Source organism: Phasianus colchicus, chromosome 3, assembly GCF_987193195.1.
Source record: "Phasianus colchicus chromosome 3, bPhaCol1.hap1.1, whole genome shotgun sequence".
NCBI classification, from domain to species: Eukaryota; Metazoa; Chordata; class Aves; order Galliformes; family Phasianidae; genus Phasianus; species Phasianus colchicus.
Genome location: NC_143438.1, coordinates 64,694,953 through 64,714,619, shown reverse-complemented (window position 1 = coordinate 64,714,619; position 19,667 = coordinate 64,694,953).

Sequence of the window (19,667 nt, the reverse complement as noted above, 5' to 3'; positions counted from 1 at the left end):
TTCTGCTTTGGAGCGCTCGCGCTGAGTTCCGCAGAGCCCCCGCCCCCCGTCAGAAAGCACCTGGCATTTCGCACTAACTCGTGGCTTTGAGTTTTCTTGCCTCGAAAAACAGAGCGAGGGAGAAAGTGCTTTGTTCGAAAAGAAATTGCAAAGCTGTAACCTCTTAAAACTCTGAATCGTGAGATGACGCCGGCACTACACGGTTGGGAACCGATTTCCAGGGCTGCATTAAAGCCTCTGTTTTCTTTAAAGGTTCTCTGGCTAAACTATTAATTGCCGGGGTTTCATGAAAGATTTGCAGACTTTACAATCATTTATGATCCGTGCCATAAAACCAGAAAGATACGAGCAGGCTGGTTCAAGGTGTAATGTAGAGATGTATGAGGTGCCCTTGGCAACTATCTGTGGGTGCTGTTTGTATTCCCCGAACACGCCCTTCGCTGCAATGAACATTGCTGCGAACCGCGGGTTGGGCTGCTCATTGCCAGAGCTCCGAAGGCTCACACAAAAGAGCTATAGATTTCAGGCAGGGGAATCCAACGACTGGAAACTCATTCTGCTCCCCCGACGAGTTCAAATGCAAGTGAGATAATTACCCTTGAAGAAAAGTAAACTCGGAGGGGAAATATACGCCTTTCCCTCGTCAATTAGAAATCCTGCAGATTGTAGATTTGAGCATTCCGACCCCGACGCCTTCCTGGCCCCCTCGGGGCGGGGATCACCCCATTGTCTGCCAGGCAGACGGCGGACGGGAACCCCCCGAACCCGAAGAAAGACCCCTCCGAGCCCGGCGGCGGTGTTGTAGTGTCTCAGGAGCCCACCAGCCGCACCCTGGGCGTCCTAAAGCTTATCCCCCCGTAGACCTTTGAAGATTATGCTAATGATTGCAGATTACAAGAGTTTATTGCAAGAGGGGAAAAACAAAACCGGCCTCGTGGCCGTTTCCCATGGCGACTTTTCCGCCTCTCTTTTAAGATGATTCGAGCCCTCTTACTCCCCCCAGCCCGCTTCCCTCGGCAGCCGCAGGGTGAGGCGGGGGCTCCCTCCGCACCTAACGGGCCGGGGGGGCCGCAGCTCCGGGCAGCGCCGCTCGTAGCGCCGTGCGAGACCCAGCCGTGCCACCTAGCGGGCAGCGCGCCGCGCCGCGCCGGACCGGGCCGCGATGGGCCGCTCTCACTGCAGACACCGGGCAAAGGGAGGGCACGGCACCTGGTGGCAGCTGTCTCGAAACGGGAGCATCGCGGCGCGTTGTCGCGCACAGCCCCGAGCGCCGCAGGGTGTAAGGAAGCGACCAGCAGCAGAAGAGCTTTACGGTGCCTGAATGATTCGTTCACCTCGGTCTCACCCCATCTTCAGCCTTTCAGTCCTCAGATGTTCATCCTATAGTTGCGTTGCTAAATGGAGCCTAAGAGCCAGGGCCTGCTATCCTGTTCTCACCTGAGCTATGCTAGCTCCTTCCCTGCTGAAAACAAATGAAGGTTAGGGGTACAAGCAACACTTCGGATGCTGCCGTTAGCATAAAGGCAGTGAGTGTGCAGAAGTGCAAACCGTGTTCATGGTGTTTGTGATTAAAAGTCCTGCTGGGCTAAAGCAGCAGTAAGGTGCTTACATACACTGCTGCTGTTGTCATATGAACAAGTATGATGAAAACTGTTCCACAGACAAAAATAATAACTGTGTACTTACAGATAGTATTTTGATCTTGTTGCTTATTTCAGGCCATGCTCATAGTGTACTTTATGCAAATTGTGAGTTTCTTTTCCTCCCAAAATGCAGTCAAGAGCCCAAAGATAAAAATATTACATGGTTATTGCAAGTCCTTCAACATAGCACATGGCCGCTAGCCACAGCAAATCAGCTGCCTAACGGTTTGTTGCTTGGTTTACACTTGTGAAGAGTGGTGTTCCATCACTATCTGCTACCTTCAACGTCATTTAAAATACAGAATCATACGATCGTAGAATCATAGAATCACATAATCAGTTGGAAGGGACCTTTAAAGATCAACTAGTCCTACTCCCTTGCAATAAATAGGGAAACCTACAGCTAGATCAGGTTGTTCAGATCCCCATCCAGCCTGATCTTGAACAACACATATATATATATATTTCTCATGTTTATTTATACAAAATGATTGCAAATGTTAATATGCATGACAATTTCATCATATATATGTATTTGTCTGTCTACACGCCCTGTCCTATATGGGCTGTTCTGAAATGCTCTTTAGTCAAGTGTGAACTTTGCTAGGTTTGAATATGCAATGGTCATCTTGGATTGCCTCCCAGAAGATAAACGTTTTAGGCAATATCTTGGAAACTTGAATAACAGGTGAGTGGGACATTGTTGTGAAAAGAGATTAAAGCAGTACCAATGTGAGAACACAGCAAAACTGAAAAAGCCTTGAACAGATCTCTGAAACAGGTTAGAATGGGGATTAAGAGGATGAAAGTGCTTATGATACAAAACTTGTGCACAAATAGTTCCACCTCATTGATTCTGTTAGGGATGGTTGGATTAAAAATGTAGGCAGGGCAAAAGAAAACGATGTTTTATCGATAAGTGAGTGTAATTCATGCTGTGCATGCTGATAAACAGTGTGTGTACATTGATATTGACACTGTAGGCATGGCAGATGAAAACACGCTTTTGCTGAGAATTGGGAATAATTCTGCCTCTATTGCATCAACTGATGAAAACTACAGTGTTTTCAGTTGAATATCACAGGAAAAAAAATAGTGTTCCAGAAGTCTAATAAACCATTTAAACAAATTCTCCCTAGGTTAATAATGCTAATTCAATTAATTGGCCTGTCTTGGCTATTTTTATGCTTATGTATATGTAGAGATAAAACAGTTCAACTTTCCTAAAATGTTTAATTTACCATTTGTTTTCATAGAATCCCAGAACGTGATGTGCTTGAACTGAATTTGTAGATTACATGCAGGCTTTGAAGCCTGTTCTGGGTCTTGAACTGTTAAATAGAATGTTTTAAAGGTTATTCCATTTGTAGATCCTCTTCTTTTCTTTAAAGTGGAGGTATGGGGTCATGCCAATACTCTTGTTTTTATTTACTTAGGTATCCCTTGTTTTCCTTCATCCACAGATACCCAGTGTTTCACAGATCACTGGCTGAAAACCACTGGTTTGGGAAACGTAAACCAACTCCTTATGACTGCCTTCTGTGGAACTGCTTGCACTTAGACTGCTTCAACATAGTCCACTGGGGACATGTGATTCAGGTCAGTGGTACTAAATAGGCAGCAACTGAGGCAGGAGGGGCTGAAGCAGGGGCTGAGGAGCAGTGGCACTTCTCCTCTTGCTCTAAGCATGTCTTCCTAAATGGAAGCAAGTGGAGACCTACTCAGATGAAAGCCACCAATACCTGAGATTTATCATTGATCATTCCTGATGTAACCATATCAAAATGGTCCAGTGTAACTTAAAAAAAAAAAAAATTAAAAAGAGGATAAGCAGTTTCTGAAGTAACAGATCCCAGAGGTAGCCCATTTTATACATAGCTTAGCCTTTAATCTTCTCTTATAATAAATTACTGAAATAATTGCATAGAGTTGTGATTTTTGTAACTTTGTGATTCCTTCTGCAATTCATAGAGCACAACCATGTTCAGAAGACGTTGATTAACTGATCTCCACTATGTTCATATTTTTTTAACAGTACAAGCCAATTTTAATTTCTGAAGAAAAGCAAATAAAATTTAAGACTGAATCTTAATATAGCTATAGGTCTAAAATTCTGCATGTCCATTTTCAGTAAGTAAGAAATGTCATACAGTCTTCCGTAAGTCCAGCCTCATTACAGCGTAGGCGTTCTGATATTATAGACGATGAACCTTAAGTTGTCACTTATTTACATAAAACTAAAAGCTTAATAAAAGAAGTGTAAAAGCAAACCAGTTAAGATTGCCAAGAGACAACGCATTTACCTATTAAATCATTTGTAAAATTCAGTCACTTATCTGAGGAAACACGTCAAGGTCACCATAAAAATAAGCACACTTCATAAATCATATCACAGTATATAAAATAATACTTGTCAGTTTTCAGTGCATTTTTCTTGTATGGTTTTTTACAAATAGGTACTTTCTTTCACAATAAATGCATTCTTTTTGCCAGACTGAAAGTAGGATGCTTCAATAAAATACTCTGTTTTTTGCTAGAAAGTTTGTATATGTCATTTGATAGCGTGCTAACATGAATAAGTTTGAGACAGTCCACCTTTTCCTGACAGTCAGAAACAAAAAGTCTGTTTAGGTTGGGTGATATGTTGGTCTGAAGAAACATGCATCAAACCCATCAAAATGATTTGTGAGTTTTATTGGCTTGCCTCTGTAATACAAAAGATAGAAATAAAATAAAAAAAGAAGGAAGGAAGGAAGGAAGGAAGGAAGGAAGGAAGGAAGGAAGGAAGGAAGGAAGGAAGGAAGGAAGGAAGGAAGGAAGGAAGGAAAGAAGGAAGGAAGGAAGGAAGGAAGGAAAAGGAGAAAGAGAGAGAGAGAGAAAGAAAGAAAACGCATGCTGGTAAAGGGTACCTGGAATGGAATGTTCACTGGCGTGAAATACATTGGATGCTTGAAGAAGGATATCATTGGGAAGAGCTGCTTCTCTATTTTCTATGCTACCTTCATCATGGAACAGCTGATTTTTCTCAGAGTGATGATCTGTATATATTTCTACATTCATGTAGGTGTACTACTTTCCTTGCTTTCTCAACAGACTAGCCATATGATGTTTTGCCAAGTTTCTTAGAGTCTTTGTTCCATTTCCTGATTCTTACACCTGGTACAATGGTGTGTTCCCAGTGTTGGGAGAAGGCCAAACTTGTACAGTAATGAAAAGAGGCCCAAGGCTTGCTAGGCAAAGCTATGGGCTTGACAAGTCTAGCCTAGGAATTCAGATAAGTGTACAGAATATGTGTACAAGTAGATCTAAGATGTATTTTTCAGGATGTTGATATGAGCCAACATTTCAGGATTTGTGTTCATTTGGACTATCAGTATCTACTTAATTCATCTTCTGTTATTTTATTTGAGTCTCAGGACTGCAGATTTGTACTATTAAGTGAATCTCAGACTTGTTACATAAAACACAGTCATGCAGTGTTTTATGAAACAAGGACAGAGATCAGAAGTGTAAATTTTAAATCTATCACTGATGCAAAGTTTGAATGAAGTTTCTTAAGAAGTCTGGCTTTCAAAAAGTCTCATATTCTGACTTGTGAGTGACCAAAAGAGACCCAACTGAGTTACCAGATTGAATAGTCTTGGCAGAAGAAACTCAAGAAAAGAACATTCATGTATGTGCTTATTAGAAGCTATTATTAATTTGCACCAATTCTTTTAAATTTGTTTCACTTTTTACAACTGAATACACACAGAGTAAAATATATTTCTAAAATATATTTCTGAAATTCTTTTGGGGCCTTAATTATGACAGCTGTGCTAGTCAGAGAAGCAGAACATTTCTGTATGCACCTAGCTACTGGAAAAAAACAACAAAAACAAAAACAAAAAATAAGCTAATTATAGTTTTAATTATTTATTACATTTAATGTTTTATAGACTCATTTAGGTTGGGAGAGACCTTCAAGATCATCAAGTCCAACCATGAACCTGACTCACTGAGTCCCATCACTAAACCATTAAGCACTAAGTCCCTTAGTGCTTCACAGAAGGAAACTTAGAGAAGAAATTATGTCTTTTCCTAGTTTTATTCCTTGCATAATATATTTTTAACAATATGAAGTCCATCTCTTTGCAATAGTTTTGGGGCTAATATTTTGAGAGAGTGTATTTGTAAACTCTATTTTATTTCTTTGCAAATGTCAAGAGAGTATAAATCAATAATAGAGTGGTAACTGGGTAATTAACTCATGTCACCCCTGTACCTTCACATTAGCATCACTGAGAATGGTATTACCCTTTTGGTGACCTCAGTAAAAGCAATAACATCCTATTCTGCTCAAGTTAATTTTTTTTTAAGTGGACTTAATGCTCCTGAAAGGTGATACATTGACAGTCCTGTAAAGTGAAGTTCCTTATTTGGTCATTGACTAGCCACTATGGGTAGTTGGTAATTCCACAAATTATCTAGTGATCCAATCCTGTCCCAGAAGGATAGAAATTGGAGTCCAGCGTTTCTTTTACTCATTTTGTTGAGGCTTCACAACCTAGATATCAGTTGTCAGGGTAGTTTCTGATGCAGTTATTTTCAGTTAGCAAGCAGAGTTGGAATTCCTATTCATTTTCAGCAAACAAGCACACATTACTGTAATCAGTATTGACAGAAGGTAGATGGCAATCATCGACCAGAAAGTGAAAGCTGTGTATCCTGTTACCAATTCCCTAAGTCATTTCATTTGCAAAATGGCATCAAGTAGCAGTTCAAAAGGTATCAGGAAATCCTTAAATCAACTAAGGAAGTTAAATGCAACGTAATAAGCTTTTGCCAAACTAGTAGTAAGATTTTGAAAGCTTTATGCTTATCAAGGAAAATTGAGAAAATTCAGTAAATAGGAAATGGAAGATAAGTTAGTGAACTAAACAAATTAATTAGTTTTCCAAGTGTATTTTCATCTATTTTCTTTATACTGTATAATAATAATAAAGTATGAGCATATTTATCAGAAGCTTGAAAGGTAATGACACTCTGGCCCTTGTGCCTGGAAAGGTCTTTGTTCAGTTGTCTCCTCTGCCATGGATCTCAACCAGTGCCTATCTCTTCCATCTACAAGGAGAATCTGTGAATACTTCCCTATTTCAGACTGACACAGCGTGCTATAAAATACAGAGAAATATCCAGTGGTGATAAGGGACTCAAATATGAAGTTGAGGTTAGACTGTATCCCATTTCACCTTTTAATTTTTTCAGGGTCTTTCCTTCCTCAAAGGAAGAAAACATCTGAGGAGCAGGGAAACATCTAAAGAGCAACTACTTAAAATGATAACTATCTTAGATTGATCTATTGATGGATTGATATGCATTTCTATATTACTGTGTGAGCATGGAGCTATTCTCACTGAAGTCCAGAGAAAGAGAATAGGAGAACCAGAGTCACATCTATGCTAGTGATCACGTGTATCAGGAGGGTCCTTATTTAGATGAGAACTTCCCTTTTCTCTGTACCTGAATTCAGCAAGAATGATTCTATGCTTTGTGCATCATCTCTTATCTACATAATGAAGTGACAGGAGCTAGAGAATGTATTTACTGGACATACTGCATGTCATTAAAAGTGCTTTTATAATTCCTAAAATATTCAAGTTCTACAATTTTCTTTACAATAAACTCTTCTTTGCAGCTCTCTTAGCACTGAGCCTGGTCTATTGAAAAGTAATTGGAATATATATTTCTATGATAGGATGATGAGATTTTTCAAAATTTTGAAGGGACTTCTATGTATCTTTCACAAAATCCTGTCTAAACCCTGAGATATATTTTAAGATATTTCTTCTTTGGCTTAGTTTAATATCCTCTCAGGTGGGGTAAATCCAGTTACTTGGATTACATAATGTTGTTGTTCTACATTGCTGTTTTTCCTGTGAAATGCCAGTCTGGGCTTCTTCCAGGACATTTACATTGATGGCATCTCTTCATTTAAATCCATATTTAAATCCAACCACTCCTCAGTGTGCCATCTCATTAATTGTACACTGGAAAAAAAAGAGAAGGAGAACAATGTAATGTACGTGTATATGTAGTACTTAGTGAGAATCTGGGGAATTATTTAATGAATTAATCACCTCAGATATTTCTTCTGCATTCTTGAATAGCCCACCAATTCCCACATGCCTGTAAAAATTGCTATAGGGCTCAGGTGGTCCCTTACTATCTATAATGCCATTTAATTTTTTTCATCTTTGTGCTAAAAGTACCTTCAAATAAAGCTTGATGACATAATTCTCAGTGGCTGTAATTAACAAATGAGGCAGAGGTAGGACAAGAACCCACATTTATGAGCACAGAAGAGATCCATGTCTGTGCAGACATCACTGTGTTTACCCAGTGTCAGCACGACATTGAACTTAGCTGTCATTGGCAGCATCCCCCGCAGCGACAAAAGTAATGCTAATTAAAACTCACTAAGCACAAAAGGGCCATTCCTAATGAACATGTACTGATGAGACATTTAGCTCTGTCTCTTGCATCTTCCAAGGTATTAAAAATTCCTTTCATGAGAGATTTTTCATCCCAGGACTGGTAGTTCATTTTCCTGAAGGATTTCAGTCAGTACACTGGCTTTCTGTGTGAAACCTAGTAGAGCAGCAGAGCATGCTGAAGCAGGAAGTAAGCATTAAGAATATTGTCAGTTTTCAAAACTGTCCACTTTCAGAAAGGATTGAGCCTGAGTTTTTAAGTGATGTTAGGAAGTATCCCCATGTCAGGAGTAGGGGTCCTGCCTTCTTTCTAGCTGATTGGATGAGATGATCTTTGGAACTTCCTTCCAAGCTAACTCATTTTCCGATCATTTCTACACTTCCGTGAAGGATAACTAATACCATAAATCTACATGTTCACAAATGAATTAATTTCATAAGAAAAGTAACGCTGCCAAAGTCAGTGGTAAAATTCCTGTTGCTTTCAAAGGAAACAAAAGTGCTTCTGTGTATGGCAGAATGTGAATTTATTGCACTGAACACACTATAAAATGCACAGGCAAACATTAGGATATGACTGTAACAATTGTTTGTCATAACTCCACCCTGACACGTACTGACGGATATAAGCATTCTTTGACTTACAGATCTGCAAATAGCTGCTCTGGTTCAGCAGCAGGTCATACTGAAGCTGAAGAATCCAATTACATCTATCTTTATCTTTTATGTTATGGGTTTGACTACGTCCTCAAGGCAAGACCAGACTTGAGAGTGGCAGCACAGCACATTGTTGTACCCTATGTGGCAGGGTAGGCCTGGCAAGTTTGCATGGCAGAGAGCTGCCAGCTGCTGGGCATAAACCCTCTCTCAGAGCAGTGCTCTGGTCATCAGCTCCAGCCACTCTGCTATAATGGACAAAGGCAAGAAATCTTTATTTTGCTTTGAATAACAATTTGGCATATAGGCATATCAGATGGTGTTCTTTACGTAACCAAATGCAGTTAAGCATTCGACTTCTACTGAAATGCATTCTACCCATTCAAATCCTGAGAGAGCCTTAAAATATTCTCTATTCCATACTGATGAGTGTGCTGTGAAAGTCTAGAAACAACAGTTCAATTATCAGGGACAGCTGAATCTGTGAAATAAGTCCTCTACTAGAGATTTCTGTCAGGCAGAAATTCATATTTAATCTTTGCAGAAATAGCATGCACCCTGAGAGTGTTTCCACTCTTAAGAGGGACCTGTGAAGTGTTTGCAAAAGGAATTGAAGTTGATCACTTGCATTTCTCACAGCAAGCACTAGATGGCCATGTGGCCTTTTTCTTCTTCCTGCGTTTAAACTTAATTACAAAAAAGCGCCTGTGGTGTTCTTGATGATTGTACATACTATCAGTTTCTTATCCCATGTTAAACTAATTGCAGCAGGGTCTAAATCACACAACTGTATACTGTGCATGAGAGCTACATGACATGAAGGTTTTTTTGTTGTTAATATATATTTATATAGGGGAAAAAAAAAGCCTGATAACAATTCCAAAGTAACCTTACATCCTGTTGCTGTAACATTTTAATGAAGGAAAATTATATTATGTGTGAATATTCATATATTCATATATTACTAAACTCCAAATTCGGATGCAGTCACTAAGATAATCTATATATTATGCTTTATTTTAATTCACAAAGTATAGTCATGTTTGATAACAAAAATTTTATTAAACAAGAGTTCAGCAGCCTCACTCGTGTTGCTCTAGGATGTAAATTGCTTTTTCCTTTTTGTAATGTATACCTTTTTTTTTTTTTTTTTTTTTTGCAACTGTATCTTCTTAATTAATTTCTAAAAGTTAATTATGTTTTGTACCTTCTTTGTAAAAAGTTGTAATTTTTGTAATTTGTAAAAATTGAATCACTAAAAGGATCTGATAGTAATTACTATCATCCTCATATTTCTGCAGAAGCATTAAAATAGTCCTTCATTAAAAAGGCTGCGTTGTTCCAAAATTTATAATTACTGAATCAAACAATACTCCTTCTGTTTTTCACTTTTTAACAGAGCCTTTGACTTCCACAGGTTTAATACAGTTCTTACAGACTTTTTTTTCTCCCCATCCTGTCAGGATTTCTGGTGGAAAGGATAAAAAATTTCCATCTTCTGCTTTTTGTTCATTCTAGAGTCAGAGGGAACCTTTCAGGCACTGATAGATCCATTGCCTACTGAACTCCTAGGACTTCAATGCAAAAATAATCAAAACAGAATCAAAAATGCCTTGCCTATTGGAAACACCCAGTAACTGATAAAATAGTGTTTTCATATGCAGTTATGTATAAAAATTCTCCTTCTTTCTTATAGCAGACATTCAAAAAATCAGCAAATATATATTCACAAAAAAAAAGTCTACTGCAAACATGGGGGCAGTCTGAAAAAATTCTTTGATGTTTCCTTCATCACTGCACATTCCAGAGTGGTATAATAATGTGGATATTGGTCTGAAGTTCTCTTCAGAAAGTTATCTCTGCTTATGCAGAAGATCTGTATGCTTTCTGTGACTTCTTTGGCTCCAAATGTGTTTAGTCCAGTATAGCTGAAGTAAGGTAAATCCTGGCATTACTTATGTGGGATTAAAAATACATTTCTTACTCAGGGTACTGTTGGCTACCTATACTAAATGCCATTAAGATGTGAGATCTTTATGTTCTGCCCAAATATCTGAAGCATATATTTGAAGCAGTTTTCTGGATTTTAGGCAGATGGCTTGTTCTTCGTTTACGTTAGCCTCGAGTGGCAGATCTTTATTGACCATAAATTTCTGGCGCTCTTATAGTGCAGCTGCTTCGCATTTAATATTTGGATGGCAGAATGCTCAATAGTATTGAAAGCCAAGGAATTGGATTTGAGTTTAATGCACTGCTTATTACTCTCAAAGAGCTATTTATTTCAGGGGGGATCAGCTATGTAAGAAGGCTGTTATATCAAACAGATGAGCGATCCTTTGCTGTAGATAGGTTAAATCCTTGTTTTAAAATCTTCAGGGCACAACACTGCTTCCCTAGGTATTTCCTATTCACTTTTGATAGGTAAATCTGGGTTTTTGCTTATTGCTTGGTATTTTTAAAGCACATCTGGCAGCTGTGAGTGGCTTTCAAAGAAATTCCAGTGTACTTCAGTAGGCAGCCATAGCCTGGTCCATATTCATTGCTGACACTACTTTGAGCAGGAGGCTTGCTGGGATGTCCTCATTGATTCCCTTCCAGTCTGAGCTATTCTGATTCCAGAATTTAGACTATGTTCCTGAACAGACCTTTTGAGATTTTTTATGACTTCCTACCAGCACCTACTTTTTAAAAACTATGATTTTCTGTTTGTACTGAGAGAAAGTTATAGTAGTTTTAATTTCCAATCTCTTAATTTAGTCTATAAGCCTACATTCACGCTGTGAAATAAAACAGGACTGGAACATGGAATTAAGCACTGGATCACAACTGTCCATTCTGTTTAATTTTTTAGCAAACTCGTTGGTACAGCTTTGTCTCTGTCAACTAGGACTTGACCTGCCCCAGTGGACAGACAAATGCCTAATTATTCTTGCACAGGTGACTATTCCCAGTAGGCCATTCCCAAAAGGTAGTGTGGATGTATCCATCATGTTATGGAGGGGAAAGGGATTTTTCCATAGAGAGTTGTAGTCATCAGTGCAACATCTCTTCAGGGCTGAGATATCCCTGATCTTATTTTTCTGTGAGAAAAGTACCAACGATTACTGACGATCATTGTGAAGTGTTTGCTGACCTCAATGCAAGCACCAGACTTAATTGGAAGTGCAAACCCATTTGTAAACATACATTTCAAGAGTTGCTAGGTAAAGTATCACTGATTGCAAAGTACTAGTCTTGTGGAGCTCTTCATTCAGAAATTTGATTACTGAATTAATCATGCAGATTCACTACTTCTGGGAATGTTGTTGAACAGTATAAAAGCTGCATGGAAGTTAAGTATGTTTGATAAAACAGATGAAATAAGCTTCACTGGCAGAATTTTTTTCCTACAAGTGTTGTTAATCAAACATAATCATTCCTTAGAGTTCTTTCAGTAGCTGACTTCAGTAAAGATGGACCATGCTAGAATTTTACTGGAACAATGGTTACTCAATCTGGTGTCTGCTTGCATTATCAGAAAACTTGCTTCCAAGACTGGTATATACCGTAGGAAGAAGCTGTCCAATGTGCTATGATGCTATAGTAAAATGTATGGACTACTAGATATTAGAATTGATGTTAGAAATGACCTCACAGAAGAGTTAGCTTTTGTTATTGGCTTTGTTCTAAATTGATAAGTAGAGCCTCTTCTAAAAATAATCAGTCTAGATGAGAATGAAAGACTTTCTAGCCCTGTGAGCTAGAAGATGGACTAGGGAAAAGAGAAAACAGATCATGCATACAGTAACACACAACATGAAGTGTTGATTTGAGCTGTTGGAGCAGGTCTAGAGGAAGGACACAAAGATGAGCCATGAAGAGGGCTGGAGCACCTCCCTACTGAGGACAGGCTGAGAGAGTTGGGGCTTTTCAGCCTAGTGAAGAGAAGAACCCAGGGAGACCTTATAATGACTTTCCAGTGCCTAAAGGGGGCCTACAGGAAAGCTGGGAAGGGACTTTTTATAAGAGTATGTAACAACAGAATGAGGGGAAATGGCTTTAAACTGGAAGAGGATAGATTTAGACTATATATTAGGAAGAAATTCTTTCCTGTGAGGGTGGTAAGACACTGGAACAAGTTGCCCAGTGAGGGTGTGGATGCCCCCTCCCTGGAAGCATTCAAGGCCAGGTTGGATGGGGCTTTGAGCAGCCTAGTCTAGTGGGCGGTGTCCCTACCTATGGCAGGGGATTGGAACTAGATATCTTAAAGGTCCCTTCCAACTAATTCTATGATTTGATGCTGCAGTAGTGAGAACTCTCTTCTACTGTACGCTTTACATTCCCTGACCATGCTAAATTCCCATACTGTCAAAGCAAATAGTACAGCAAAGAAGCTCTCTCATAGGGCAAATTTGGCCAAGACTGAAGAATGAAGATATACTACTGTGCCAGCTCACCAGAGAGGAAACATTAAAGGCCTATGGACTTGAGGTAGATGGAGACCTTGTGTTCTACCATGGAGGATGATGAGATTTTTACAGAATGGATGGGTAGTTTAAGTATTTCTGGAAATGTCAGTTTTGAAGAAAGTCAGCATGAAAGATCTTATGCTGCAGTGTATAATCCCTGCATATGTATTTATTTATTTAAATTGTAAAATATTATTTGCCTTCTCTCATATCACTGCCACATTTTGCAAAAATGCATCCTTGATAAGCAGTGGGATACGACTGCACTTTTGTGGCCTTGGGTCTTCATACCTTCCTAAGTTTGTAAGCTGGCATTCACTCTTTGAGATATGATACTGCCAGACAGTATCCTGATTTTTTATTTAGGACCTCAGCTGACCTGCTTTTTCATGCACTGACTCTTCAGTCTTTCTGAAATTACCCTTCGCTTACCATTGTCTGCTAGCTCCTGGCAGTCGGTGGTTTAAAGATATTCCATGTCAGGGGATGGGCATAGAACATCATGCTTAATAATTACCAACAGCCCTTACTTTCATTAAAATTGTCTGGTCCTTTTTGAATCCATTTGTAATTTTGCCTCCACAACATTCTGTGGTATTGAGTTCCGCAGTTTAATCCTCTCCTTTATGCAAGCGTTTCCTTTTGTTTGTAAAATAATTTCTTTCCATGTTGCTTCCTCTTTGTCTGTAAAAAGTATTAGTCATCATTCATTTTTATTGACTTCTACAAGAGCCTTCCTCAACTGTCTTCTCCCAGAGGAGGAGTCCTACTTTGCATCATTTCTGTTCTGCTGGTCCATAGCACTTATTATCCTCTTTGGCTTTCTTTTTTCTTTCTTCTGGAAGCTATTCACAAATACTATTCAAGATGTTAATCCACTGCAGACCAAAACAATGGTATGAAAATATTCTTTGTTAGATTTACAATTTGAAGAGTTGATGAAGAGTTCAGTTACACATCTTTCTTGATAAGAAAGCCTCTAAACTCTCATCAGTTGAGGAACACAGAGATCTGTTTTTTCCTTCAGATTGTTTCAGGTTCATTCCTATGCAAACAGCCTTGATTAATTCTATTATCTCTGCTCTAATGGACCTTTTGGTGCCTCCTACAAAACTCACTTTTAGTTTAATAACCCAAACTAGCTAAGCATGATGGAGGATTCTGTGGGAAATAGTCTATTTTATTTTAAAGCCCCCCCCCCCTTTAAATTTAGTTTTATTTCACAGTTCTAGTAAATAAATGTGGCAAGTTTTTCATGGGATTTTGTCTTTTAATTTCTTTGATGCTACTCAAAATGAACTTCAGTGTTTTTCTCATACTGTAAAATGAATTAATTTTTTGGTAGTTTTACAGTATTTTATTCCAGAAATGCCCAGAGCTACAAATATCTCTTATAAATCTGGTAAAAGTAAAGTTGAGAGTTCTTTTGTCTCTGTATGAAGGCCCTCTAGCTCTCCTCCCTTCCGGACAAAAAAAGTCCTGCTGTGTTCTACAGTAGTTTTTGGACAAATGTGCCTCTCACAGATGTTGAAATATTACAACTGAACCTCTCCTACATGGTCTGCAAGATGTTACCCTCTCAGGTAAGGTGATAGTTAAAGCCAAACTTTTGTGACACTCTGAAGCTAAATACAGTCTGGACAACTAATATTGCTGCTAATCCCACTCCAAGAGCAAACTCCTGAGGTAGAGAGCTCCTGGAACAGGTAACAATCCCCTCTGACCTTCTTATAAAAATTATAATCCACATGGACAGACAGTATTGACTGTGAATTCATTCAAAACTGCTGAAGATGCACTATGGTTATTTTACTTAATGAACTTAATAGGCTTTATCATGTGAAACAACAGGTAGAATGTAATTTGTTGTGTCTAAATCTGAATGTAGTTTGCACTTCATTTTTTTTAAGAAAAAAATGTTCCTAGCTTGATCTAGTATTTATTCAAATATATCAGCTGTTTCATGTAATTATTTGTCTTTTTTGGAGAAATTTGGATGAAAATTTCACATATTTGAATTTGTTTTACATGGAGAGTTGCAATCACAACACAATATCCAGTTGGGAGCAACAAGAAATATCCAGTGTAACAAAAACTCCCATTTCTTCAAGAACAAAGGATAAAAAGAGATGCCTAAGCTAGCATTTGACCGTCTTACACTTTGCTAATAACATTAAATGCAGAAACACTCAAAATAAAAATGGAGCTAAAAATATGATACACATGCACAAGAAAAGGAAATTAATGAAATAAGGTTTTAACATTTTAAGCACTGCAAGGGTAGACAAAGTAAAAACACCAGGAGATAAACTCCTGCTCCACAGGGTTTAAATAAGTCCTCAACAGATAAGGAAGCATACTCAGTGCTACAGTTTCTGATTCATTTTTTCATAGTGTAATTGACCTATAGGGAATTCTCAGGGGATGAAATAGATTCTGCTGCACTTGTTTCTTTCGTAGTCAGGAGAAGAAGCATCATAAAATGCCATAATTTTGGCTTTAGACTGCTCAGAAGCTTGCTGCTCTAATTAAAAATGAACGTTCTCAGTGTTTTGCCAAATAAAGCTCTTTTATAACAAATAACCTTTTGATGGGGAAACCACACTGTTTGGACACCAAAAAGCAATTTTAAGGCTTATCTTGAGTGTGTGCCATGGTAAATACAGCCTAGAGCTTCTTGCCTTTCCTCTCTTTACTGAGGAATCAAAACAGATATATTTCAGCAACTAGCTTATACAAATATTCTACTGTAAATGCAACTACAGTTTGGAGTGACAAATTTTCTTCTAATGACATTTTTAGAAGGATTACACACATGCTTACATTAGGCAAGTGGTCCTATAGGATAAGGTTGTGGCACTTTTTCTATTATTAACCTAAATTTCTGCTGCTTTTGTTTAACTGACACAGAAAAACTCCCTTTGGTTGGACTGTGTTGGCTTTACTCTTACTTCTCCTTTTCTTACTTTTTTTTTTTTTTTTTTTTTAAGTTTGAGGTTATTCAAGCAAGTTACATTGGAACTGAGGTGCTCTGAAACTGACTATAGCATGTATTGAAGACACACAAAACGTAGATGTTGCTAGCTATGGGCTCAGTTCCTCTCTTGCTAACATTTAATTCATTAATTCAGTCTCCTCTGCCCCTTTCAAGTAAGTGCAGCATCAGTTCATAAAGAGTACTATCTTTTTTAAAGCATGCAGAGACAATGCACAAAAGGGGAGAGAAACCATAGCACCATAACTTGCAAATGTTGGTAAGGCATAGTTTTAGACCAATAATAGGTATATAGTTTCCCTTCACAGACATTTACCTTCTTGGCTTAAAAGACCTTCAGTCCTTTCCATCAGTTACTTTTACAGTATGGTTCATCAAGTCTAAATCCATGTGAGTTAAGATGAAATGGCACTACTTCTTTCTTGAATCTTGGTATTTTCAAATTCCTTGGTTTTATTGGGTTAAATCCTATATATCGACCCTCCTCTTACCAAATAATTTGAATATAAAATCATCTTTATAGGGTATCCTCTATCTTGTTGAGGGTCTCCTTGTGGTCACTAGAAACCCAAAATTGACATCACACTGCAAATCTCTCCAGCAGCTTATACATTTCCCTTTTGAGTTAATAAAGGTAAATGGCTAGGCAACTAGTAGGAGAATGTATCACTGGTGTCAGCTAGGTAACCCCAGATCTAGGGGCTGCAAGCAGCCCAAAATATTTACTGCCTTCTTAGGGGCTTTTTCATGTGTGATGGAAAATGTCCATAGTCTTCCCAAGCATGTAATATTATTACAAGAAGCTAGAAAGCAGTAGGTAGCAGCACAAGTGAAGTGGATTTGTCAACCCTGTAGACACACGGCAAAAAGGAAGAGTTGATGTAGCAAGCATATTTATATCCACAAATCTTTTTATGCTATTGTATTTCACAAGATATATTAAACATTAAACTTCTGATGTCTTATTACCACAACAAGACAAGAAAAAAAAAAAGCATAGAACTGTATGTCATCCATTTTTATGACATAGCAAACATAAGCTTTGTCTTTGATAGATGTCAAACCCAAGACAGTAAGACACTCTGTTCCTTTTTTTTTTTTTTTTTTTTTTTTAAATAAGAATTATATTAATATTAGTAGATATTCTTGAGCAGAGCAGTTATCTAGGCTGGCCACTTCCAAAAACAAATGTAAATTAGACAGACTGTTCAAGAAATATATGTCAACTATGAATAATAGTTATGGGTATGTATGAAACATCTGAATGTTTCAGAAAAATTAAAACAAGTCTGCAAATTCTGGTTATTGAAGTTCTATTTTGATGTGTATGCAAACTAATATACAGTAGAGCTGTTATAATGCATGTTTTTTTAATGAATTGAGGAGTATACATATAAGCCATAATTGGAGCTCTTGGGAACAGCATTGCTTAAATCTAATTAGCTGACACGTCTTTGTAAGGTCAAATAAGTCTTTAAGGAAAAGATCTCTGGTAACCTGAGATCAGAGACTTCCAGATTTTTATTCAACTTTGTTCCACTGCATATTCATTCACATTTACAGCAGAAAAGCTAACCATTTTTGATTACAGTTCAAGGGCTTTAAGCCCTGCTGTTACCATTGAATAAAAACATTATGGAGTACATTATAAATTAATATGCATTTCTTATAGCGTTAGTTTGGCTTTATCTTTGTCCTCCACAGAAAAATAATCTTGAAAATTTTAATAAGATAAAGGAAATAAATTCTACAAGCTGTTAGGTCATCTTTGTGAGCATAATTCTTTACAACCATTGCTTTATAAAATTATTCATATAGCTCAGTTCATTTATCAATTATCTGATCATTTTCTTTAGCTGTGATTGCTGCTTTTTGAGTTTGTGTGTTACATTTATAACAATAGGATACTGATGTTTATCAGTTTACCGGCATCTATTCTGTACAGTGGAAATGTTTCGGCAGAAATGACTTATCCTCTGTGTTATGAGATCTTTAACTTCAGAAAATAAAACAATTAAATGCTTTTTTTTAAATTATTATTATTTTTATTTCTTGTCTGCTTTCCCTAACAAGTCTCTTGGTAAAGTATGGGAAATTCTTGTTCAGAAAACATTAAAATATCTAGGTCAAAAGATCTAAAAAGCATATGGAATTTTCCATAAACAATACCACAGAGATTTGTAGTTCAATTTAGCCATTGAAAAGTGAGCTCTGAGATATAGATTGCAATTATATAGATATACTGCATGCTAAAATACCAATCTCACAACTCATAATTATGTTGAAAATATGCTGAGGTGGCTAATGTCTAAAAATATGACAATAATAAAAGTTTATGATTTTGGATTAGGAATTATTCCAGACTACGACAGTGGAGAAAAATAATGTGTCCTTGTTTTTATTCTGTGGACTCATTTTCAGTACAAGTTACTTTTGGTTCTAATGTCACGTAGTACAATGGATTTATTCTGATTTATCTGGAATACACTGAGTAAACATTTGCTTTTCACAGCTTTTTTGAGTATGGCATTTGTGAACAGCTTTGAAGATCAGCTTCATAGTTTATTTTTCAATAATTATTTATTTTAAAAGCTGCAGGTGAGGCTAAATTTGTATACTCTGCTTGGCACGCCACAAATAGCAAGATAGACTCCCTTCTGCAAGGAACTTGCAGTCTGGGTAACAGGGATAGATGATGATGGAGGACAAAAATAATCTAGCCTCATTTGGAGAAGGAGCCAATAGCATGAGTTATAAGCTCATGTAATATTCTAAAAGCTCAAGGTAATGGTATTTCCCTTACACTTATAATGACATAATGAAGATAATTTTTTCTTTAATTTCTTTGGTTTCATTTTAGTTTTAAGGAAGTCTTTCTCAGAAAAGTAATTAATTGTAGCTGTCATTAGAGATGTTTGGGTTTTTTCATTTTTCTATGTTTCAAAATAATTGGTGTTTTCTGGGAGTATTATTTTGTGGACTATTGCTTGATAAAATCTTTCATTTTTGGACAGTTCTTTCTTCTAATGTAATACTGATATTCTTCTTGTTTGGACAACCTTTGTTTGGTTTGTTATAAAGCATGGAAAAAAGTCTCCACTAAAGCAACTTTGAGAGAAGATAGTTTTGTAATACACATAGGGTTTATAGAGCAGTTTTCCTCACTAAATATCTGAAAAACAATGTATTTTGTAAGCAAAATTGTAGCAAGATTTTTAATTGTTAAATTTCTTAATAGGCTCTCCCTTCCATTTCCTTTTAGCTTCATCTCTGTATTTTTCTCTTCCTTATAGGCAAACCACTTTACTATCAATTATTTTTGCTACATCACATGCCCATCTTCTCTCCTCAGAAGGCAGACCAGTGGATCTGTGTTCTCATACACAGAGTTCAACCAATTCTTGTCACACTTTCATCCTTCCTTTCTGTTACTCCATTTTTTTATTATTTG